Source organism: Leopardus geoffroyi, chromosome B4, assembly GCF_018350155.1.
Source record: "Leopardus geoffroyi isolate Oge1 chromosome B4, O.geoffroyi_Oge1_pat1.0, whole genome shotgun sequence".
In the NCBI taxonomy this organism is placed as follows: domain Eukaryota; kingdom Metazoa; phylum Chordata; class Mammalia; order Carnivora; family Felidae; genus Leopardus; species Leopardus geoffroyi.
In genome coordinates this window covers 62769185-62794008 of record NC_059341.1, presented here as the reverse complement: position 1 = coordinate 62794008, position 24824 = coordinate 62769185, and the positions used below count along the sequence as shown (strand labels likewise).

The window sequence follows — 24824 nt, the reverse complement described above, 5'->3', positions numbered from 1 at the left end:
TATATGAAGAAAATCTGGCCTCACACGATATATAGTTGGAAGAGGGAGGAGAACTTTAAAATCCTTTCCAAATAATTGTGGATTTTTTTTTTTATATCATACCCAAAACTTAGCACATTGTAGTTTCTCAAAGTTTAGTACAATGTGGAATCTACAACTATATAACATTTTCATATTCTGTTACTTTAAGATCCATTGGTCTTTCTCACTATTTAGATGGATCTTTTAGTTATATGCATAATTTTATAACATCATGATTGGTCATTTGGAAAAGAATGATTTACTGAGTTATGCAGATCTTCCAAATGTTGACAAATTTCATTATATAATATTGAAAAATCATAGTTGTTAATATGGTCACCAATCTCATCAGAAAAGTCTTCAACTATTGGGAAGCTGTCAAGCTCTTAGTCATTGGCACAAGTCTTCCAAGACTCTAATCTTTATTTGAAAGCTCAAAGTCTGTCATTGGCAAACATACTGCCAGTTGTTTACCTAAGTGACAGGTTCGCTTAGCTTATTTTGAGGAAATGTCTGCCAAATACCCAGATCTGAATAACCAGAGTTTGTCTAGAAGTCATTCTTGCAGATAAAATGGTATTTTGTGACAAAATCAACTAGTTCAGTTCACAACCCCATCACACAGGCTCTTCTCTGAGATGCCCAGCCTTCTTTGGTATGCAGAAGTTCTTTAAATATACTTTTTATTTCATCATACAAAATATTAAAGCCATGTAAGCAAGGGTTGAAATACAATTATTTTAACTGTTTCTTCAAAGGTATTCTTAAATGAAACTGGTCATTTTATTTAAGCTCTGAGGGCCTGATGACCAAGAACACAATGACTATGAGGACAGGTTGGGGGCACTGCCTTGATTGTGCTGTTTTAACCCACATCACTTTTGCACCATTGGTGCAAATGTCAAGATAGTAAAAAGGGCAGCTAACATCTTAATATTTTTTAAAACTAGCTTTGAAAGTTTGGATTCCTAAAAGTATCTTGGTGACCACAGGGATCTGCAGACCACACTTTGAGCACCAATTATCTATACTATTATTGAGGCCATATTCCAACCATTTTTGCACTTAGCTCAAGGTGGATTTAATAATACTTTTCAGTTTGACTTTAGAATTCTTTAGGTATTTTCAAGTGGAAAGGAAATGCTGGTGCTGTTCATGAGCACAGAAGTCCTTATCTTTAACTTATTACACAAATGTATTAAGACCAGGCAGGAAAGGGGCCCCTGGGTGGCTCAGTCAGTTAAGCGTCTGACTCTTGATTTCAGCTCAGGTCATGATCTTGTGGTTTGTGGCTTCCAACATTGTGTTGGGCTCTGCACGGACAGTGAGAGGCCTGCTTGGGACTCACTCTCTCTCCCTCTCTCTCTGCCCCTCCTCTGCTCATGCTCTGTCTCCTTCTCAAAAAAAAAAAAAAAAAAAAAAGCATTAAATAAATTAAAACAAGGTAGGAAAAAGAGTTTATATTTTACATTGGGCTAGTAACTAGCAAGGGTTAGAAATACAGCTTTATCAGGACCAATCTAACTAGCTTTAACTTAGCTAAAGCTAAGCTCATTGAGGTCAAAGAATAGGTGTAGTGATGATAACACTAAAGGCTTTGGCTTTTCAATGACAGGTTGCTTTCAGAGAGTGAGATGCTGGAATTCACGATTCTAGAACTGAAGCAGCTGTGAATGGCAGTGTCCATGATGTGGCCATGGGAATAGCTGTCAATGAGGAGTTAACCTAAAGAACACTGGAATTGAATAGGCCAAGGAACAATGGTGGGGATGGGCAGATTTGTTGGGTCACTTACACTGATGTAGCAGAATTTGGAGTGAAGATGTGAATGGTGACTCAGATGCCAAAGCTATGGAAGAATATGGAGGAATAATCATGATGTGGATAGATGGCAGAGATCTTAGGTAGAACAATAATCAGATGCCATGGCCTACAGAAAAGATGTCTGAAGATATAATGCTTAGACCATAAGAGGATTCTGAACAGGTCTCAGGACCACAGGAAAGAGAATAAACTACTTGAGATCATTTCTAAAAGGATATTCAAATTTCCGTTAAAGCAAGGAGGTAAAAGATGTAGAGGGCTTCCACAAACATAATGGAGAGTAGGTGTGAAGGATGCAGTAGGGAAGAAAAAGCCAGGAGAAGAGAAGAAAGCATGAAGGAGTGTGGATATGAGAATATGAGAGAGAACATATGCCATGGGAAGTTTGCAATTTGGATATTAGCCAAGGGTGGAAAGAATGAGACCAGCTTGAAGCTAGCTCAGGGTCAGTGTATATCTCTGGAGTGCTAGAAGCTTGAACGTGCATAGGCTGAGGTCTTTGCTTTAGTTTTCAAGGAGAAAGTTAGTGAGAGAATGTATTTAAAGAAATCTTAGCCTAGAACTGCAAACAGTTAGATCAATCCTGGGGCTCTTGCCTTGTATTGGAAATAGCATTTGTCTCTTCCCAGCGATAAATCGCAAAATCTTGTTTCTTGGATTCAGATTCCCAACTCCCTTGAAATGTTCTCTTTTTCAGCAACATAGGCCACAATATCATACCCATCTCTTCTCTGAACTTTTGGAAATTGACATTCACAAAGTTTCACGGTATTCCCATGGTTCTCATGAATGCTGTTCTGTTGCTACACTTGTACAATGTCTCCTATTGAACTGAGAGGTCGTTGATGGAGAGGGTTGTTTCTTTTAAATCTCTGTATCCCCAGCAGTTTGATCTGTGCCTGGCAGATGACAGGCACACAGTGTGTGTTTGTTGAACGAATGAAACCATACAAATAAATCTACTTAAATCTGCACCCATCCTTTCCAATAAGGAAAAAGAGCTGCCTCTTTTCGTATCCAGGGCTCATTCCTCTACTTGGGTTTGGATTCTGTTTTCTTCTATATTCTTTGAGAGGTATATGATTGATGATCCCTTTCCTCTCCTGCATATCAATCAGCCTTATTCAAAACGCTCCTTCCTTTTAAGCTTTGGAATCATCTCTCTTTAAAAAAAATTCTTTTTTTTTTACATTTATTTATTTTTAAGAGACAGAGAGAGACAGAGCACAAGAGGGGGAGGGCCAGATTGAAAATGAGACACAGAATCCGAAGCAGGCTCCAGGCTCTGAGCTGTCAGCACAGAGCCCAATGCGGGGCTCGAACCCATGAACCGTGAGACCATGATCTGAGCCGAAGTTGGACACTTAACAGATTGAGTCACCAAGGCACCCTTGGAATCATCTCTCTTAAATTTACTCTCTTGTGCCTAGACCTTGCCCCTGAACTTCAGACGATGGCACATGCTTACTTGACATGTCCACTTGTATATTATAGACACCTTAATCTTAAGATCTTTTCCCCAAAGAATAGTTCTCATTCCAGTTTTCCCTGTATTCTTGAATGAAATCACTGTCCACTCTATTGTTCAAGTTTGAAAGCCAAGAGTCACCTTTGGCACTTCCTTCTCTGTCACCTCCATATCTACCCACCACTTCCTAACAGTCACCTCCTGAATTCATCTAATTGCCTGCCTTTCCACACCTACCACTACCACATGACTTAAGCTACCACATCTTGTCTGGACTGTTGTGTTTACTAACAAGTTTTCTGCATCCATTCTCATCCACATCAATACCCAACTCCAATCTCTTTGCTGCACTGCAGCCAGTTCCCATTTGGCAATGACAATCTGATAGCCTGAAATATCCCTTAAAACCTCATGTCTTCCCATTGTTTTCAGGATAATGGCTGAAATCTCCAAGGTCTGATGTGGTTTGGCACCAGCCTACTCTCTCTAGCACATTAGACAACATGTTCTCCTGTGCTTGCTTTGCTCAGACAAGGTGTTAATCAAACATGCAAGCCTCTCCTTAGGCTTGGCACATGTCTAAGAGGTAAGTTAACCTACCACAGAACAAGCTCCTAAACCACCTCCCCCAACTTGCTCCTTTTAAAACTTTCCCCATCTTAGCAAATAAAGCCTTGAGTTTTTGTGTTGCTCAGTGCAGAGATCCTGAGGCCATCCTTGACTCTTTTTCTCATGCTCTATCTCTACTTCTCAGCAAAGCCCATCAACTATCTGCCAAGTATATTCAGGATCTGGCCACTTCCCACTATCTTTGCTTGTACCAAATTGGCCCAAACCATTAAGGTAACAACCTCTAAATGGTTCTTGCTGCCCTCATCTTTGTTCCACTAATAGTCTATTCTCTATGTATTAGCTCAAGTGATCCTTCCCAAAGCCAAGTCAGGTCTATCAGTTCTACGCTAAAATTTTCCAATGCAGTCCTCACATAAAAGGGACTGAATCACGTGACTCTACTACCACTGCCTCCAGTCTCCCCCAGTACACACTCAGACACGGTCTCATGTGTTCCTAGAACATCCCAGGATTCTCTACTCCAGGCTTCAGCTCTCATTTTGCTCAGATATGCCTCTGCCGCTCATAGCTGCATGACCTGCTGCCTCCCTTTCATGTCTCAGCTGAAAGGTGACTTACTAGGGGGACCTTCCCCCAACTGCCCCCTGTAAAACACCCACCTCACCTCCACACCCTGTATGCCTTATTCAGCTTATTCTTTATTTTTCTTCACAGCACCTATAACCACTTGACAGCATTTATTTATTTGGTCATTTGTTCATAGTCTGTTTCCTTCCTCAACCAAAATGTAAGCCCCACAAGGGCAGGGAATTCATTTTGTTCACTGCTCTGTCCTCAGCAGCCAGAACAGTGTTGGACACATAGAATGACAGCATGATGAATGTTGTCCTCTTTACTGGCATGCTCTCCAGCCCATCTTGGTCTTGTCAACTCCTAGTCACCCTTCAGATAGCAGTTAAATCATCATTTCTACTGAGAAGCTTTAGCTGACCCTCCATATTTGGTTTGATCTGTATTTATGTTCTTTCCATGTACTTTTCTCTGTTGGCTCTTATCACAGTTGTAACTTTATGCTGCTTTTGATGATGTATTGAATAAAATTGCTCCCCCTGCTAGACTCTAAACTCCATGAGGACAGGAACACTATCTGCCTTTGCTCAATACTCACTTTTGGATTTAGGGGAGAGCCCACCACTTAATAGGCACTCAACAGATTTCTTGACTGAATCAAAAAACAAAGGGAAATGGTCTTTAAAAAAAAAAAAAACTTTGACACTTTTACTTCACCAACCAACTTCCTTTTGCTGCTCAGAACTACTTTATTTTTCATTGTATTTTCTCTAAATTGAAAGATGAAACTGTCAGCAGGTACATCCTGAATGGAAAGTGGGATTGCCGGAATAGTGATGCCCATGTGGACTGCCCACAGAGCTCGTTTACAGATCCAATTCCCAAGCCTCACACCTGAGTCTGTCAGGGGGATCTATTAAAAAAATACCAGCTACCTTGCAGGAACCTCAGACTTTCTCTGATTTTGTTTCTCCATCATGAGAAGAATTAGAAATGGAGTACAAAATACATCAATTGCCAGACCACAGGTAAGCTGCGGATGGAAGGTCACCACACCACAGTCAGCGGGGAAGACCGGCTTTAGAAACACACCCGCTCATGGGTGGATGTGCTTTTAAAAACAACCACTGTTGACCTAACCACAAAGAGTGTCAAAATGGAGCAACTACAGAAAGAACATTGCTGAGTTTCTGCAAATAAAGAAAAAAAAAATCTTAATAGTCTCGGTTTTCCTCTGCCCCAAACAAAGACACCCTTTCATGAGTTTCACCCTAAGTTGCTGCAGATGCCAGTCAGGATAGGCACACTTTGGGGAAGATCAAGATTTTCTGTGAGAATATGATGGAAACAAAATTGGAATGAATCACTCCAAAAACAATCAATGTTATAGCAAGTTTCTCAAATGAAGGTGCTTGGTAGTGCAATACTTAAAAATAATAACTTGCTTAACATTTAAACCTTTAAAGTAGATGTAACCCTATGCGAGAAAGTGTCATTTTTCAGAAAAGAAAACAGAGACATCACTCTAATGTTTCACGATAAAAAAACTGGCAATTTTTTTTTGTTTAATTTGGAAATAAAACAACCTATATCAGAGGTAGGACTCTTAGAATATTTTGCTGAGGAAAAGGTAGATTCGGTTTGTAAAGGTAGTGAGGCTTAAAAAACTCACTCTTTAAAAGAAAACAAAATGGAAGCCAATTTTATAGACCTTAGCAAAGTGCCAATGCAATATACATAGTTTGTGGTTATTATTCTGTCCTGGTGTTAGGTCTAGAACAGGGCAGGTGTTAATTGCTCTGGAAAACAAAATGCAACATAAAAATTCTTAGGAAAAACGTTTTTTTTTCCTGCAGTCAAGATATGTTTTTTTTGTTTTGTTTTGTTTTTTATGTTTCCTTCGCTGACGCTAAAATTTCCTATTTCATACTGTTCTTGAAAAATTGATTCCTTGGGGCGCCTGGGTGGCGCGGTCGGTTAAGCGTCCGACTTCAGCCAGGTCACGATCTCGCGGTCCGTGAGTTCGAGCCCCACGTCGGGCTCTGGGCTGATGGCTCAGAGCCTGGAGCCTGTTTCCGATTCTGTGTCTCCCTCTCTCTCTGCCTCTCCCCCGTTCATGCTCTGTCTCTCTCTGTCCCAAAAAAAATAAATGTTGAAAAAAAAAATTAAAAAAAAAGAAAAAAAAAAAAAAAAGAAAAAAAAAAAAAAAAAAAAGAAAAGAAAAATTGATTCCTTAATAATTTGCCCAGATAAAACTGCTTGGAGACAACCAGTTGTAATATGCCCATATAAAAGGCAAAATGGCAAAAAGGATGATGCAGATAGTCTTGAGGCAAACGCTATAAATACAGAGTATCTACTCAATAGAGAAACAAATTACAAAAGAAAAGGGACCTACTTTCTACACATATTTTCAAATTGCCCATTCATTGTTCATTAACCCTAAGATAGATGAAAGCGAGAAATTCATGTTAATTGTTCAGAGTTAAACGGATAATATGAAACCACTCTATCAAGGATAATGGATAAGCCATAACTGATTGTATTGATTTTGTTTTATTTCAGAGATCTTCATTATAATGTTTCTATTTTCTTTAATTTAAATTCCCTTCTCAAAATTTTCCAATAAGTTATTTTAAATGTTGCCAATAAAAATGCCCTGAACAAAATGTTTACCTAGCTCTTAGCAACCAAGGAGCCAAATCCGTTGACAAGCACCAGAAGTCAGAAATATAACAATCACAGCACAGAGGGCAGAAATCAGGGCACCTCTAGACTGTAAGGGATCTCTCACTCTTCACCAAGGTAGAAAATATTACCTCCTTTTAAAGAAGGAAAGTGACATTTGCTTTGAGTTTTATTTTCTAATCATATTTTTAGGGGCACCTGGGTAGCACAGTCAGTTACGCGTCCTACTTTGGCTTAGGTCACGATTTTACCATCTGTTGAGTTCGAGCCCCGCATCAGGCTCTGTGCTGACAGCTCAGAGCCTGGAGCCTGCTTCGGATTCTGTGTCTCCCTCTCTCTCTGCACCTCCCCTGCTCACATTCCGTCTCTCTCTCTCTTAAAAAATAAAATAAACACTAAAAAAAAATTTTTTTTTAAAAATCTGTTGATGGAATTCAGAGCCTCCACATACGGGCTCTAAACCAGGATGGGATTAGGATTAAAATGATTTCGAGGTGGGATGAAAAACCGTGTGAAAATTAGATATATATCCAAACTTTCTGATAAGATGGGCAGAAAATACGTTCCTACTCTACAGTACTACATCAAAAATGATTTGGGATGGTTTAGAATTTCATTTTAAAAGAAACTCACCATCATAAATAGGTTTGTGTTTCTAAAATAGCTTTAAAAGGGGACTTACAATTTAAGCCTTTCACTAGAACAAAATTTGTATGTGAACTTTTGCTAATTAACTCCTTATAGCTACTCTAGTGACAAAGACCTTGTCCCCATGTTTTGTGAACATTCACTATGAGAAGTGAAAAGAGCAATAGCTTAAATCTTGAGACGATCTGCAGATCCTATGTGATGAAATTAATAGCAGAAATTACAGCCAGTATAGAGGCTTGACTAGGGTTTGGGGAACAAGACTTCTAACTTTCCTTTCTCTCAATAACTTTACTCTGAGTCAAGTTAACTCATGGAGGAAACTACATAATCAAACCAGAATAATATCTAACTTCTGTTAAAATAATTAAACAAGGAGGTCATTAGACTGAGGTGGCTTTAATGCCTCAGTAGCCTATGTAAGCAAACCAAACCGAAGCCTGTAATGCCTCAACGTTAAGAAATTGAAACTTAAGGACAACCAATTACAAGTTGCCAGCTAGGCTTTCCCAATTAACGCAACTGCTTAAGCTATAGCCAATCAAATAATTTCCTTGCTTTGCTTCTGGCTTAGCACAGCCCAAATTGATTTTTGCTCAAATAAGCTCCTAAAATGTTTACTATGCCTCAGTTTATCGCTTAACACTTAGTGCAAATATCATCCAACAAAAGAAATAAAATGATCACTAACATTTATTCAGCACTATGTTGCAGACAAATATCCTGTGTGTTATATAATTATTTTCTCATCTAAACCTTACAATAACACCATGAGGAAACAAATGACAACTTTCTGCCCAGGACCTTAAGTAGTTTGTGTAAGTCTGACAAGCTGAGGGAGGAAGAGTGGGAATCTGTACCTGGGAACTCTGTGCCCAGAATCTGTTTCCTTCTACATGAAACCAGTAAGATAACTGTGGCTAAGTGTTTTCTAGGGTAGAGGGCACGCACCTTCACCTCCACATGTTATTTAGTTTAGAAATCAGGCAAGCTGTAATCATTTTTGGAGCTGAAACAAGGTGAGGCCCTGAGAGGCCCGAAGACATACTAGTCGACAACTGTTGAGCAAAGCTCTGGCAGCTCCCCTCCTGGGAGAACGTCATTGCCCTCGTTGGCCACCCATTTCCAAATTTCCACATCCGCAGTTGTCCTATGGGCTTATCAGGTAGCCAGAAAGGCCAGGAACCTAGATGAGTTCTGATCCTTCCTTGAGGTACCCCCCCTCCCACTGAAATTATTATTATAGAGCATTCCAAGAGCCTCTTCATCCAATTTTCCCACTGGGAAAATTATATGCTAATTGTTCAGAGCATAATGTATCTAGAGCTATCCTACGACCACAAACTTCGATCCATAGTAATAACAATAACAACATCAGTAGCTAAGACTGTGGGTATCAAACCTTCTGCTAAGGGCTTCATATGTATGATCTCATTTAAGCCAGTAACTACACTACAAGGCAGGCCTAATTATTACAGATGGGAGAACTGAGGCTCAAAGAAGGTAAATAACTTGCCCAAACGTTTTTAATATACAAAGTTAACTAGTTACTTGTTAATTCGCATTGTTTTTATGTACCTATGCTCAAAAAAGAACATGAGGCATTAAGTACTCACTTGGTGATCCTTCTGTTGATGGAATCCTACATCTTTTGTAATGTGGCATTAATTCCACTTTGCAATTTCAATATACTATTAATAACTTGTAAAAACACTGCTTAAGTGTAACAAATCACTACTTCGGTATGTATATGGTTTGAACATGTTCTATGGAGAAGCCAGGTGAAGCAAAAAAGGGAGTGAAGTGTTTATGGAATGAAGGTTTCATTCCAATTCCCTCATACCCAACCAGAATAGAACAGTGAGCCTTCTGCACTTGGGCGTTGACTATTTAACAACACACACACACACACACACACACACACACACACACACCTATTGTTAGGCATGAGCTCTGAATGAATAACCTCTGAGTATGAAAATTAAATTCTGATTTTTCCAGGCAAATTTAATAAAATGATCAAATACAATAGAAGTCTCGTATTCTTCCCTGGAGCTCTCAAGTTCCTTTTCTACTATAATCTATGTTTGAATCCCATACAAAAATCCTTAGACTTTAAATCTGCACCAGATGTGCCAAAGTGACGCTTGGTAATGCACAGAGTCAGGGCAGAACTGAGTTTCAGACTGGCGACAGCCATTTCCAACCCACACAACCCCTTCCCTGTCTCCACAGAAAGTTCAGCATTTCATGTCATGCAGTCATAGTGAAAACCATTTTTTCTTCATTCAAACATTTAAATAACTTGCAACAATCATTTGGCTTGTACTTCACAGCCCAAAGTAAACCAAGCATTCATTTTTAACTAATGGAGAACATTGCAGATTTATTGATTCTACTTCACAGGAAATAAGTCATTGATTTCTGAGGTTAGATGAGTTCTGCTAAGCTAAGGTGGAGACCAAGCAAAAGTGAAAATGAGGTAAAAAGACCAGGCTCTCACCTCAAGAATCATTTAGTTGTCACTCCTACTATTAGCTTTAGCAACATCTGGGACTTAATTCATTGATTGTTTTTCTCTTACCTTCTCGTCCTATTTCTCCCACTTCAGGTTGGTTTCCTTAGGAGCAGAAGAAGGTATGAGTAAGAGCTGAGCAGGGAAGATGGCAGAAAAATTTAAACCGGGTCTAAAGGGCAATGGAAGGGGCTCCCATAGCATCTCACGACCAGCAGCCTTAGATCAGGGAAGTGCTAGGACCTCAGGAAGAAAGGCTCACTGCACTATTATATCCAGGTACCTGAGGTCCAGCTCATCCCAAGCTGACAGTGGGAGATTCTGTGGGCTGGGCTTCCATGGATATCTGCAACCACCTGTGTGTTATGAAATGCAGACAATGCCTTCTGTCCTAAAATGTTGCCACTGCAACCCTTGTAAGCCAGAGTTTGAGAAACTTAACTTGGTTATCTCACTGATGATCAGAAACTGAACATGATCTTGTAATTCATTCAATCATTTCTTTATCCAGCAATTAAAATTAGTGATGACTTGTTATGTTTTAAGCACTGTAAAGCGTTCTGAATGTGAACAGTGCACCAAAACCTATGGACCCCCACAAATATATATCCATCAACTTCCCTTTTACCTGTGTCCCAGTTTTATGTACTTGCTTGGGGATATGGAGAGAGAGAGAGGTTTTATACAAGTTGGGATGCACAGCAGTTAAGAGAACCATCTCAAGGTCATGTTGTTTGGGTTCTAATCACAACCCTCACATATTTTAATTAAGTAACTTTGGGCCAGTTTTGTAACTGCTATGTGCTTCAGTTTCCCTGTCTCTCATCCTGGGATAATAATAGTACCTCCCTCAGAAGGCTGTAGTGAGGATTAAAAACATTAATTTATAAACATAACAACAAAAAAAAAGCAGTGCCTGGGTGGCTCAGTCCATTGGGCCTCCGACTTTGGCTCAGGTCATGATCTCGTGGTTCACGGTTTGAGCCCCGTGTCAGGCTCTGTGCTGACAGCTCAGAGCGTGGAGCCTGCTTTGGATTTTGTGTCTCCCTCTCTCTCTGTCCCTCCCCCCTCACTCTCTGTCTCTCTCTCCCTCAAAAATAAATAAACATCAAAAAAAAATTTTTTAAGTATTAATTTATATAAGTGATTCAGGGCAGAGCCTGGCAAAGAGTAAGCACAATGTAAATATTACAAATATTTTCATTATCCTGTGAGGCTGATCAGATTTCCTAGATTTCCTTCGGAACAAATTGTCAGTGTGTGTGCAGTTCTATTAAAAGATTTTGTTCTGAGGAGAATAGCTGGTGTCACTCATTTATACTAGCATTATGAATCATGGTGGAGAATATTTTCCAGAGCTACAGGAGAACTAGTACAGTACCTCTAGCATTCTAAATTCGGCCTTATTAGTGGGTAAATCTAAACTTAGAAACATTGTGGTGACAAAGAATCTCTACTTAACTGAACTTTAGTCAGGCTCCTCTGAGCCCCTTTCTTCATCCAGGTCTTGACCTCGACCTGTTGAAGCCAGTTTCAGAAAAAAACAAATCCTGCTAAATCAGGGAATCTTCCCTACGCTTGATCCAATCAAGCTCTTCTTCTACCTTCCATAGTGAACCAAGTTCTTCTCCCCTCCCGCACCTTTATATCCAAACAAGTTTGGCATTAATTTGCCATCCTCTGCCTCATCCTCTCTGCCAGTTAGAGTTAATCCCTACTTGCCCCTATTTGTATTCAGAGTTATGTTAAATCTCGCTCCCAATTGCAATAGCCTTGGCTCCTATTGCCAATAGTCTTGAATAAAGTCTTCCTTGCAATTCTCAACAAGTGTCAGGATGATTTAACAGTGCAAATAATCAAATATCACTATCATTGAGATATGATTAAGTCTTTACATACGCCAGTGGGAAAAAGTTCAAATAGACTGGAAGAGTTTGTGAAGCTTGTAGACAGCCTTTCCTATGATAGTAGTGTGATAAAGGTGAAGAGGGTCAGATCGTAAAAGCAAGTAGAGATAAGATAAATTACTTCCCAGACATCATCTGTAGTTGTTTTTTCCATTTAAAATAAGAGAATTACTTGTGTTAACCTCAAAACAAACTCACTTTCTAACACGGGTGGAATAAGGATATAACATTTTTAGGCATATAGCATCATGCCTGACTGCAGGATCAAACAGGGGAGAAAACTGGCTGCGGGATAGACCATTTATCAGGAAATAAGGTGTCAAAAATTTGATAAATTGGAAGGACAAAAAATAAATTGAATAGATGGGGTATTTTATTTTAGTTTTTAGTTTTTTGTTGTTAAGCATATTTTTAATTTTTATAACTTTAAAAGTATTTATTTATTTTGAGAGAGAGAGGGAGAGGCAACAGGAGAGATGCAGAGAAAGAGGGAGAGAGAGAGAATCCCAAGCAGGCTCCATGTTATTAGCATAGAGCCCAATGTGGGGCTCAATCCCACAAACCATGATTTCATGACCTGGGCTGAAATCAGGAGTCGGATGCTCAACCAACTGAGCCACCCAGGTACTCTAAGCATCTTTTTTTAAAAAGTTTTCCTTAAGTAATCTCTACACCCCACATGGGGCTTGAACTCATGATCCCGAGATTGAGTCACACATTCTTCGAGTCGCCAGCCAGGCTTCCCTAGATGGGGTATTTAAAGTGATTAAATTTGAGCTCAAGTTGAATATATTTTGAAGAGAAGAAGGAATTAATAAGTAGTTATGATATTTGTATTTTTCTAAGTGACAACAGTCACTTAGTTTTCAAAATATATTAGTCTCCTGAAATCTTAAATAGGAGATGGAAAAGCAGTAAGAGGAAATATTGATGAACAAAGAAAACATTGTATACTTACAGTAGTCATTGTAAATGATTTTTTACTTTTTTAGAAGGTAAATCACCATTTTCCTGAGGGAAGTATAGTAAAACCCTGGATTGCGAGTAACTTGTTCTGCAAGATGAGCAAACATTTCTAATAAATTTTAACTTGATAAACGAGTAGCACAATACAAGTAGTACGTGATGTCAAATGTCACATGATCACAACTGAGCCAATTGTTCTTAAAATTCACTTTGATATATGAGTGCTTTGGATTATAAGCATATTTAGAGAACGAATTATGCTCGCAAACAAAGGTTTCACTGTACTTGTAAATAGTAAAAAGTCTGATTTTAAGTTCAAATTGTAGATTTATCCATACTATTAAAGCTATCTACTAGGTGAATAAATACAGCAACTCACTTATGAGAATAAAGTGTACCTCCCTTTAGAATTACTGCAAATTAAAATTTTTCCATAATACTAAAGGAAATTTACTCATAGGATTTCTATTGCTTTCAATTTATGGGAAGAAACCAGTCTAAACCTTCCACTGTATTCCCAGAAAAACGTTTGATACTGCTCTTGATCTGACTCTGTATGTGACATCCATTAGCAAGAAAAAGTTAATAGAGAAAGGGTCTATGTGGAGAAAGTGAAAGGGTCTATGTGGAGAAAGCGAGGGAGGCCTTTAAGGAAAAACCGTCAAGGCCAGAGTCCATTAAAAATTCACCTTCAACGTCAAAGAAAAGCCCTGAGTTCTAGCCCAGCCCTGTTTCTAACTAGCCGTGTAAACTCAACTGAGCTCAGGTCACTCAGGTCATGTACAGGGCTGGTGATTTCTACGTACTCCTCTAGTTCTAAAACTATTGATTTGTAACGCGTAAGCACCACAATAAAAGATTTGGTCCTAAACATTTCAGACCTCTGGGTTTCTAAATCTGGCTTGAATGCTTTTTTTTTTTTTTTTTTTTCAGTAAATTTTTCAATCCCCAATAAGAAAAAAAGTTTTCTGCCTCTGGATTATTAAAAAAAATAATAATAAGGCTTTTAGAGAAAGGGATCCAAATGATGCTATTACATTCCTCCCTAAGGTCTTTTGAAAATGAGAGAGCTGATATATGCAATACAGATCTAAGCATTTGCAGAATTACCTATATTCTGCAAATAGTTTTCAAGGATTGAAATTGGTCCAAACTTCAATTGTTCACCTTTTTTTCCTTTCTACTCACTTGCAACATAATATTATGTTATTATCAAGAAAAGATTTTCTCATATCCATGATGTGAGCTAGTTTATTGATTATGTAGGTACTGTTTTAGGTGCTGAACTATGCAGTCAACTACACAAAGTCCCTGTTCTCAGGAAGCATACCTTCCATCAGAATTGTCCTGTTTAATAATATTAGTAGTTCATGATTGTAGAAAAGTATGAAGAAGAAAATAAATACTACTTATGTTAGAATGTTTGTCTATTGTTTTTCAAACATTTTTTCCAAGAAAGATTGTAGCTATTTGCAATCCTAATTACCATATAGTTTTTATTTTGCATAACAAACTCTTTTTTTTTAACGATTTCAGGAGAATTTAGTGATTCATCACTTACATATAACACCCAGTGCTCATCTCAACAAGTGCCCTCCTTAATGCCCATCACCTATTTAGCCCATCCCCCTACCCAACACCCCTCCAGCAACCCCCAGTTTGTTCTCTGTATTTAAGAGTCTCTTAGGGTTTGCCTCCCTCTCTGTTTTTATCCTATTTTTCCTTCCCTTCCCTATGTTCATCTGTTTTGACAATCACTTCTTTAGAGTGTATTATGGGCCAGATTCTGTTCTAAGTGTTTATAGTATTAACCCATTTAATTCTCAAACAAGTCCTATGAGGTAGGTGATAATAATGATTTAATAATATAACAATAATAGTAATAATAATTCTTGGGTACAGAATTTTAAGTTGTCAGGTTTTTATTTTCAACATTTTAATGCTATTATTCCATTATCTTCTGACTTCCATTGTTGCAACAAAGTTAGTCCTTACTTTTACTGTGGTTTTCCTGAACATAACTTTTTCCCCCTTCTACCTGCTTTTAAGATTTTTCTCTTTATCTTTGTTTTACAGCAATTTTCTAGGTGTCTACTTTTTTGTAATTGAATTTATTCTTGGTGATCTGGAAACAGGTGAGGGCTGGACTCAAATCTGGGGGTTATCTGCATACAGAATAGAGTATAAACAGATGACTTTGCAAAGTGACAGGAAAAGAAGACACGAGAGAAGAGAGTGTCCTGAGTAACCCTAAGTACAAGGATGAAAAATGGGTCAGAAAAAGAGCAGCAAGAGAAGTAAAATAGAAACCAAGAGTAGAGGTCACAATCATGAAGAGGAACTACCAAGGATAGTAGTGAGCAGTGGTAAATGGAATAGGCAGGTCAGCAAGACTACAGACTGGAAATGGGTCACCAGATTTAGCAATTTTTTTTTCTCAAGAGAACACCTTTGTTTTGTTTTTAGGGTAGAAGTAGAAGCCAAGTTTTTAAGCATTTGCCTTATATTGTTTCAGGTTCAGATTCGTATATTTTTATTGTATCTTGATGAGTATAAATTCTCAAGGAATAGAATAATATATTTCTAAACATACTTTGGGAATTTCTAGCTACTGTTTTTAAGAAGTGGTTAGCCAAATATCACTAATACAAACAGAGGACATGTCAACTGCAGACATGTAGTTAAAATATATTTTCTATTCAGGTCAAGTGAAGTCTTGTCGATAGGGCCTCCAGGTTTCTGCTGTAGCCAGGGGCGTCTTCTCGACAAACAGAAGGATGATTTAGGAAGGGTTGTATTGGCCAGTGAAGTATATCCTTGACATTTCCCCTCCCTTCCTGGTGCCCACTTTGTTTCCATTATCATCTCTCTAGAGCTTCCTTCAGTATCACTCAGGCTGTTTAAACTTTGTATTTTCTGAGACATGACAAGGCTGGCCCCATGCTCTATAATTTTCTATTTTTTCTAATAGCATTTTGTCCTTGTTCATCATTGTATTGCTTCTAATTGGGGAAAAAACTAAAAAAAAATCTGATAATAGGAAAATAAAGGCTTAGCCATGTAATTAAATACTATGGGATAATGAAAAAAAATGAACATTTCTTCATTTTTGAGAGACAAAGAGAGACAGAGTGTGAGTGGCAGAAGGGCAGAGAGAAAGGGAGACACAGGCTCCAGGCTCTGAGCTGTCAGCACAGAGCCCAATGCAGGGTTTGAACTCAGGGACCACAAGATCATGACCTGAGCTGAAGTAGGATGCTTAATTGACTGAGCCACCCAGGTGCCCCTACTTTGGGATAATTTTTAGGCATAATTAATAATATGGAAAAATGTCAATATATATTAAGTGAAAAATATGTCAGATCTGCTTTCTGGTTCATAAAATAAGAATACACTTACAGAAATGATAGAATATTTGAAATTGGATTTACCTGAAAATAACATAAGACCATGAGCACAATGTTAAATAGTTTGGGGTAAGGAATCCCATGTTATTCCAAAATAGATAACCATTTAAGCAATATGCCATAGTAATGGACTACCAAATAGCTATATATGAGTCACTTCTTTATTTCTACATCCTTTGAGTGATTTATAGAGAATGTCATATCCCAACACAAAGTTTGAATTTTCCCTTAGCTTTTTTCTTTTAAGTTTACCAGCTTTTCCAACAAAGATAAAATGGAAACCCCTTGAGTTGGTGTTCATTACCATTTATGGAGTATACTCATAGTTGACTAATGTGGTTTCATTTTATGCCACTGGTTTCATTTTATGCCAATAAAACCTCTGGAACATCTGTTTTTATGTTTTGTTTTAGGATTCCTGATTGACATTTAGATGGAAAGCTGAAGATTTATTCATGTTTCATCTAAAAAGAAAAAACTAATACAAAACATTTCTTCATTTAGATGACTATAATTAAATTAATTTGATAAAAAGGCAATTAAGACAGCCAAAGCATGTCAAATAAAGAATTCAAGCTATTACACAATATTTCTTGTGAAAAAATACTTACTTAGAAAAGAATGTGAAATATTGATTTGTCCTGTATATAGAGGTATGGAGAGGATTCGTGTCTCTATTGAGATGCTGTCAAAATTAATTTTCCTCTAATTCATATAGTGCTTTATGAATAAATCCCATCAGCCCTTTAATATCCCTGGGGTCAAGGACAATTTTCGTCATTTAATATATAGAAAATCTAGCACAAGAGACTGACTCAATTATTTTAGGAGACTGAATAATTCATTGGGAAAGTGGAAATAGAATGCAGCTCACACTACTTCCTCCTTTACATAAAGTTATAGTTTTGGCTTGTTATATACAGATAGGCACAAAACTGATCTCATAAATCACTACATTAAAATTATAACTACTAACAAAGGACTCAATACAGACTTTTTTATTAGTGTCAAAATCCTGATATGTAGTCATCTATAAATATGCATACACATATGCATACATAATTTACTAAATTCACACACACACACACACACACACACACACACACACACTCCATATTATATTAGCACCATTTTATAGATGGAGAGAGCAGAGGGTTTAAATACTTGTCTGGAATATAAAGCAAGTTTTAGCTAAAGAACAGATACAAACCGTATTCAAATGGCTATTTTTCTCAATGCTATTGCAGTGTGCAGAAGAAGCAATTTGCAAACAGAAAGAAGATCTTTGCTGTCTGAATGATATGAGATGAATGGTAGGATTCTTGACTGACTAGAAGGTATTTATTCTCTGCCTGAATTGAACAAAACAGAATACAATAAGTTTCTCTCCTTGGAATTAAAAAAACAAAACTCAGAAAGTTCAGAGGGAATGTATGGTTTAGTATTGTATCTCTCTATGTATCTATCTCTGTCTCTATATATCTAATATTCATTCATTCATTCATTCATTCATTCATTCATTCATTCATTCACTTATGTGTCAGCTCCTATTTTCTGCCAGGCCACTTATGTACTTGATGATCAAGCCAGAGCTTCTCATCATGCAGCTTATCTAGAGGGAAAGTGTTTAGGGAATTTTAGTTAATTTCAGTGCACTATTACTGAACAATGTGAGAGCCTACCCCAGTTAATGTAATCTTAGGTCGGATTTATTTAAGAACAACATCTAGAATAATAGATATTGAATTCCAATCTGCACTATTTTGATTATAACCAAGGTCTGGATGTTCCACTCTAAAAGAGATAAACTGGAACACATTTCATGAAGTTGAACATAAAGGTTAAAACACTAAAAACTATGTCATATGTGCAATAGTTGAAAGAACTCAAGGGCTAGTCTGGGAAACAAATGACTTAGAAAGGACACGATGGCTGTCACACATTAAAAGGACTGACCTGAAAAAAGAATTAAATTTGTTCTTTCTTGTTTTTAGAAGCTAATGTACAATTGATGGGTGAACGTTGTAAATAGGTACAGTTCAGTTTAATACAAGAAATCATATTTTAATCATCAGAGCTGCTAAAGATACAGTGCTTTGCCTCAGGAGTTAGCAAATGTATCCAAGCAGAGGCTGAAAAACCACTTTGCTGGTACATTGCTGAAGATCCATAATTATCCAATGGATGGCTGAGCTATGTGACCTAATTATTCCTTCTAGACATGGAAGTCTACTAATCTATGATGCAAATTAGGATGTATCAGGACAACAATTTCTTTATTGTTTCAAAGTGTTTGATTCTATCAAAACTCTCAGAATGATCTTAATCAACGTTGATGTTCAGAGAAAGAGCTTACATTTACTTTATTCGTGCTATGGTTTATACTCTTTCGTTGCACTTTTTTCTCCATGACTCACTGTATTAGTTTTCTAGGGCTGCTATAACACAGTACTGAAAACTGGGTGGCTTAGCACAACAGATATTTACTGTCTCACAGTTTTGGAGGCCAGAAGTCCAAAATCAAGGTGTTGGCAAGGCCATACTCTTCCTCAAGATGCTGGGAGAGGGTCTGTTCCAGGTCTCTCTCCTAGCATCTGGTAGAGCCTTAGCTTGTCACAGCATAGCTCAAATCTTCACACGGTTTTCTCCTTGTATATTTGTCTCTGGGCCCAAATTTCCCTCTCTTTTTAAGGACACCAGTCATACTGGATTATGGGCCCACCTCTCTTCAATATGACCTCCTCTTAACTAATTCCATTTGCAGTGACCATATTTCCAAATATAGTCATATTCTGAGGCACTGGGTTAGGACTTCAACATATGAATTTTGGAGGGACAAAATTCAACTTGTAACACTCGCACACCACAATCTTTTCCAATCTGACCTCCTAATGCCACGGTTAGGGAAGCTACACAGAGGCTGATCACCTAGTGAGTCACTTGCTTATGATGGTACGTCCCCCGCAGTAGCAGTGGAAACTCTGGACTCTTCCTGAGCCAGCCACGTATTAGACATACCACTCATCTCCTCTGGATAGTTTTCTCAACTTGCAGATATATTCATCTTGCCATTATATACTTACATGACAGAGTTTGTTGTCAGTCAAATACAATGATATGCATGTACTCTGTAAATGTAAAGCACTTTGTAAATGTCTTACAAAGAGACTAGGAGGAGCTCATCTAAACTTTTGCCTGGGTTATTTAAAAATATCAATAAGAAGAATGTGACTCAACAGAACCCAGAGTAAAGATCAGCCCCATGAAGAGCAGTCTGGTACATGAAGACTTATAGATGGTTAAAAATATGTATATAAACATTACAGACATGAAAGTACAAAAATGGCTTTCCCTACCTATACAAATGACATAATTTCATAAGAGTAAAATTCAAAAAATCAAATTTGGGCTAGCCAGCACAATACTCTGACAATTTGGTATCAACATGAATGTTTAATAAAAAGTTTAAGTAGCTGCAGAAGAATCAGCTCTTTTTTTTTTTTTTTTTTAATTTATTTATTTATTTTTGGGACAGAGAGAGACAGAGCATGAACGGGGGAGGGGCAGAGACAGAGGGAGACACAGAATCGGAAACAGGCTCCAGGCTCTGAGCCATCAGCCCAGAGCCTGACGCGGGGCTCGAACTCACAGACCGCGAGATCGTGACCTGGCTGAAGTCGGACGCCCAACCGACTGCGCCACCCAGGCGCCCCTAGAATCAGCTATTCTTATTGGCATAGCTGATGCATCCAGACTCTATTGGTTTTTTTTTTTTTTTATTTGTATAACTAATAAGGCCAAACCACTGCCAACTGCAGAGATGGCCACCATGACATAAGCTTTGCCTAACCATTGGCATGAGATGGCACAGGAATGTGTGGTTGAAAATCAGCCCTAGGTTACATATACAAGGGCCTGACTTTGGACAACTCTCTGAGTTTCTGTCTCCTTGATTACAGTGTCCATCTCACAGAATCACTTATCAGCTCTCTCACCCACAATAACAACTGTTATGATGCTTATGACATGAAGCAAGAGAAATATAAAAAATGAGAAGAAATTAAGTTGCTTGTCAAAGTCACAAAATTAGTGTCTATGAATGAGTGTTGGGGGGCAGGGCTGAGGCTGAGCTAATTTGATTGAGTTTATTATTCCTTCTTTTACATTTGTGTGTGTGTGTGCGTGTGTGTGTGTGTACTGCCCTGGAGCAGAAAAGCCTTGATACACTTTTTCACTAGTGGCAAGGAGGCAGGCCTACATTTCTCCAACCCAGCCTGTCTAGCTACTCTAACTTCCGGTTTTCTACCTGGACTGGAATTCAGCAGCAGTGAGGACCTCCTTCCAGAGTCTGAGGTCATGAAATCACCACTCCCACAACCGACTTAACTGGCCTTCATAAACTATAAAAAGGTATTTGTTCTAAAGGGAGGCATCATTTCCTGAACTGTACAAGTTCAGCTGCAAGGTAGTCCAATCTCAAAATCAGTACATTTATGATTGACTTAACACACCCCATCTCTGGAAAAAAAGAAAAAGTAGTGAGAGAAAACTTTATAGGAGCACATTTTGTAGAGTTAAAAGCAGTTCGGAAGACAAAAATCTTTGCTGAAAACACTGATTCCAGAGGAGAACATCTTGTCATTGATGAAACCATATGGTCTCCAATGTTCCTTTTAAAAAGGAACATCCGATCTTTGGACTCTTCCAGGTAAAATTCTTTTTGGATCATCCCCCCCACCTGTGCAGTGCTTTGTCCTTAGTTCAGGTCCAAATTGCCTCCTGGCTGAATTTCTGGAACAGCCAGAAGTTCTCCTGGCTAACCTCATTTTCCCTTGTAGAGCATTCTGTGTATCTTCCCCGGACTAATCCACCTCGGGCAGATTGCTTTTCCCACTCTAGTTCCTAGTGGTTTCTTGCATTTTGCAACTGGAACATTCTCCCATGATTCTGTTCTCATTCCTCCCACTACTTGGAAATTAAGTCCCCCTCATTAATCCAATCCCATGTTTGATATAAACACGCCAGTGCACGCGATCATTTCCTTTTCAAAATGTGTACTGTAGCTGTGGTAAGTATCTCTCACTTTGGTGGTGTTTATTCTCTAACTGGCTCATGTTTTATAATGTTGTCTCCAGAGTTACACTGGCCAAAAAGCCTCTTTTGTCTTTCTTCTCTCTAGCCCTTAGCTCCAGACAAGAGTTCTCAATGAATACCTTCTCATACCTGAATATCAGACAATTAAATTTCTTCTTATGAAACTAATACTAAACCTTTCAGTAAAATCTGATAGTATAAATATAAATGAAGAATGAACAAGATTAACGAGTGTGACACTTGTGCAGCCACATGCCACATCCTGTCAAGAAAGGCTACACAGAAAAATTAGAGGAAAATTCTTTGACTCTTCCCCTCTGATAAAATCTACTACTCCTATTTCAGTGGAATGAATGGCAGGTTTGAATCCCTGTGTCACTGAAGTTTGGGCAAATGACTGCCCTGTCTGGCCTGCAGCTGCTCAGTAATGAGTAGATGAGTGTGAACAGATGGCAGAAACTGACGTATTCTGGCGTTCACCAGAAATGCCTGCCAAGTCTTCAAACTTCAATTCAGAGGAAGAAGCACAGGAAGAGGACTTCAGTTGCCCTCAAACTGTAGTGGTTTTTTGCCCCCACATACAGGTTGCGATACTGCTCAAAGCTATTGTTCAGCCAGGAAATGCTAAGCTTCTAGTCAATAGTCTTTTAAGTTATTATATGAATAAACAGAGTCTTATGGTGAATATGCTGTGTTCAAGTTCTGAACTCATGCAGTGGTGTGAAATTTACCTTCTTTTAAGGTCTGACAGAATTGGATCTGCAAAGAATCTTATGAAATGCCAGCTGTAAGCTCTAAACCATTTTCTTCTAGCTAGGTGGACTTCTTCAGAAAAACTATCTATCTATCTATCTATCTATCTATCTATCTATCTATCTAATCTATCAATCTATCTATCCATCCATTCAGCCATCCAGCCATCCATCCAAACTCTCTCAGCCCAGTATTTGCAGTAATATGATAAAAACTTTACCCAGGCCTACCCTTCGAACAAGGAAATGGAGAAAGAGGCAGACAGACAGCAAAACAAACCAAAGTAGCCAGTGGACCAAAGCCATGGTGAAAGCATGTGTGTTATTCAGGCTGTGCCAGTGCAGAGTCCCCTCACCCCAGGCAGAGGGATGAGAGCCCAGTGTGGCCTGGCTACCCCGTAGGAGACGCTGACTCTGCTACCTCAGTGGTTCTGGCGATCACTCAAGGGAATTCTACACAGGCAGTTGTGCTTTGCTATGAATCACCACATCCCCATAGTGACAGTGGGAATTCTGTATCCGAATGAGGAACTGGTAAAGTATTAGCATGTGTCTATACTTAATTTCTGTCAGACTTAGGCTTCCAAGCAGGGGGTGGAAGTGGGAAGTGAGGAGTTATGTGATATAGAGGAATTCTAATATCCTGCTCCAGCTGTAAAAATCAGGTGTCATGGCTCACTATCCCGAGCCAAATATGTTGCCAAAATTCCTTGGTCCAGCACACAAGACTGTTTAAAAACCAGATGAAATCTGACTTTTCTGCCTTCTCTCTTTTTCTCCTCCTACACCAACTTTTTACTGTGACCAAACAAGCTTTGTTTCTTTAAACTTCTTTTCCTTCTCATGGCACCCCCATTCCTCTTTCCTCCTCTCCAGGCATTCCTGGCCTCCCCAGATTGTCCTCCTGACCAGGGAAGGTTGGGAACCATTGGACTATCCAAGGCCCAAATCAAATCCTGCTTTATCCATGATACCTGCTGGGGCTGCTCTGGGATCCAGGCCTGTCCCCTTCCTCCACCAATCCTACCACAGTTATGGCTCAGGTCAGTCCTTTGGCACATGGTGATGGACTGCCTGTCATTTCATATTATGGTCTTCTTTTCCTCCAATTTCGCACTTTCGCTGTTCTTTCCCTTCCTTACATGTCCGTGCATCTTAATCCCCCAATTAGAGGTGGAAACAATGAGCACTGAATCCCACCGTGCCTTCCATTTAGTTAGGGGTCACTAAATATTTTTGATCCCCTGAAAGGGGTCAAAGGCCTGGAAGCAAAGCCAAACATGACTTCATCCGCGGCATCCCAAGATGAAACTTATGGGAAAGATGCATGCCTTGCAGTGTCGTGGGGCAGCTGTCAGGGTTTGTGCCCTCGTGCCAAGTTGAAGACAAGCCAGTGTCTACAAAATCCAGCCCAGTTTCTCCATCAGTCTTAAATCTGATGAGGCAAGAGTTTGTGTTAGGTAAACCTGGGTTTACTTTAGCATATACCTTAGATGTTCTGAGTATTGAGCCTTGTAGGAATATTGCAACAATCTCAGAAGGTTCAAGTAAGCTACCAATGTCACTGTGATCTAAGACTCAAAACATGATGAAAGATGAGTGCTAGGTCCAATTCCACACAAAGGTGAAAATTGCCAGATCTTTTGGTAATTCTCACCCAGTTTCAGAAACAAGTCAGACAGGTGGTACAAGACTGTTCTCATTGGGTAAGGATATGCTCTCATGGAATACACTGCCCAGTGATGCCAAGTATTGGAGAGTAAATTTGAGGGAAGTACCATTTAAGAAACTGCATCTTTATGATGCTTCTACTTCTGGCAAATGCTATTAATAAGACACAGTCCCTAGGCTGTAATCAAGGCAGAGTAAATTGATTTTTTTTAAAAAAAGAAGCTTTTCATAATGGGCAGCTGGTAGCCACAAGTCAGAAAAAATGAAATACAGTCTTTTTAAAAGATAAGTGAAAATAAGAATCAATGCTCTCTAGACCACTAATTCCCTGCTGTACTTTCCTTACTGTTCAGCTATATGACATAGTAGCTATTTCCTAGAGACTGAGACTCCTGAGAATTTCATTGGTCTCTGAGATCCTTTCAAGATCTAGGGATGCCTTGGTTCTTCCCTCTATGTGAGATTCTTTGAGTTTGGCTAGTATCATTATTTCACTCATATTTAAAGGATCATATGGAGCTTTTTCTGCATTTCGTTGGTCTCCATTTCTTCAGAGCCTGCCCTGTAGCTTTTGGTACGATTGGTTTGTTCTTTCACTATGTACTTACCAAACAGCAAGAGCTTAAAATATTACATAGGTTCTTTCTTTCTTTCTTTCTTTCTTTCTTTCTTTCTTTCTTTCTTTCTTTCTTTCTTTCCTTTTCTCTTTCCCCTCCTTCC

At 38.7% G+C, this 24824-nt stretch overlaps 1 protein-coding gene across 2 annotated transcripts in view; it reads right to left on the bottom strand.

Moving 5' to 3' along the window:
* FAR2 (fatty acyl-CoA reductase 2) overlaps positions 1-24824 on the bottom strand; it is a 153200-nt gene that overhangs the window by 71640 nt on the left and 56736 nt on the right. Inside the window, exon 1 of one of the 2 annotated variants that reach the window (XM_045466034.1) lies at positions 10377-10605. The exons of the other annotated variant lie outside the window; for it this stretch is intronic. The gene's annotated coding sequence lies outside the window, so the exon portion shown is untranslated. Of the gene's footprint in view, positions 1-10376; positions 10606-24824 lie in introns of those variants that run through there. 2 annotated transcript variants of the gene reach the window in all.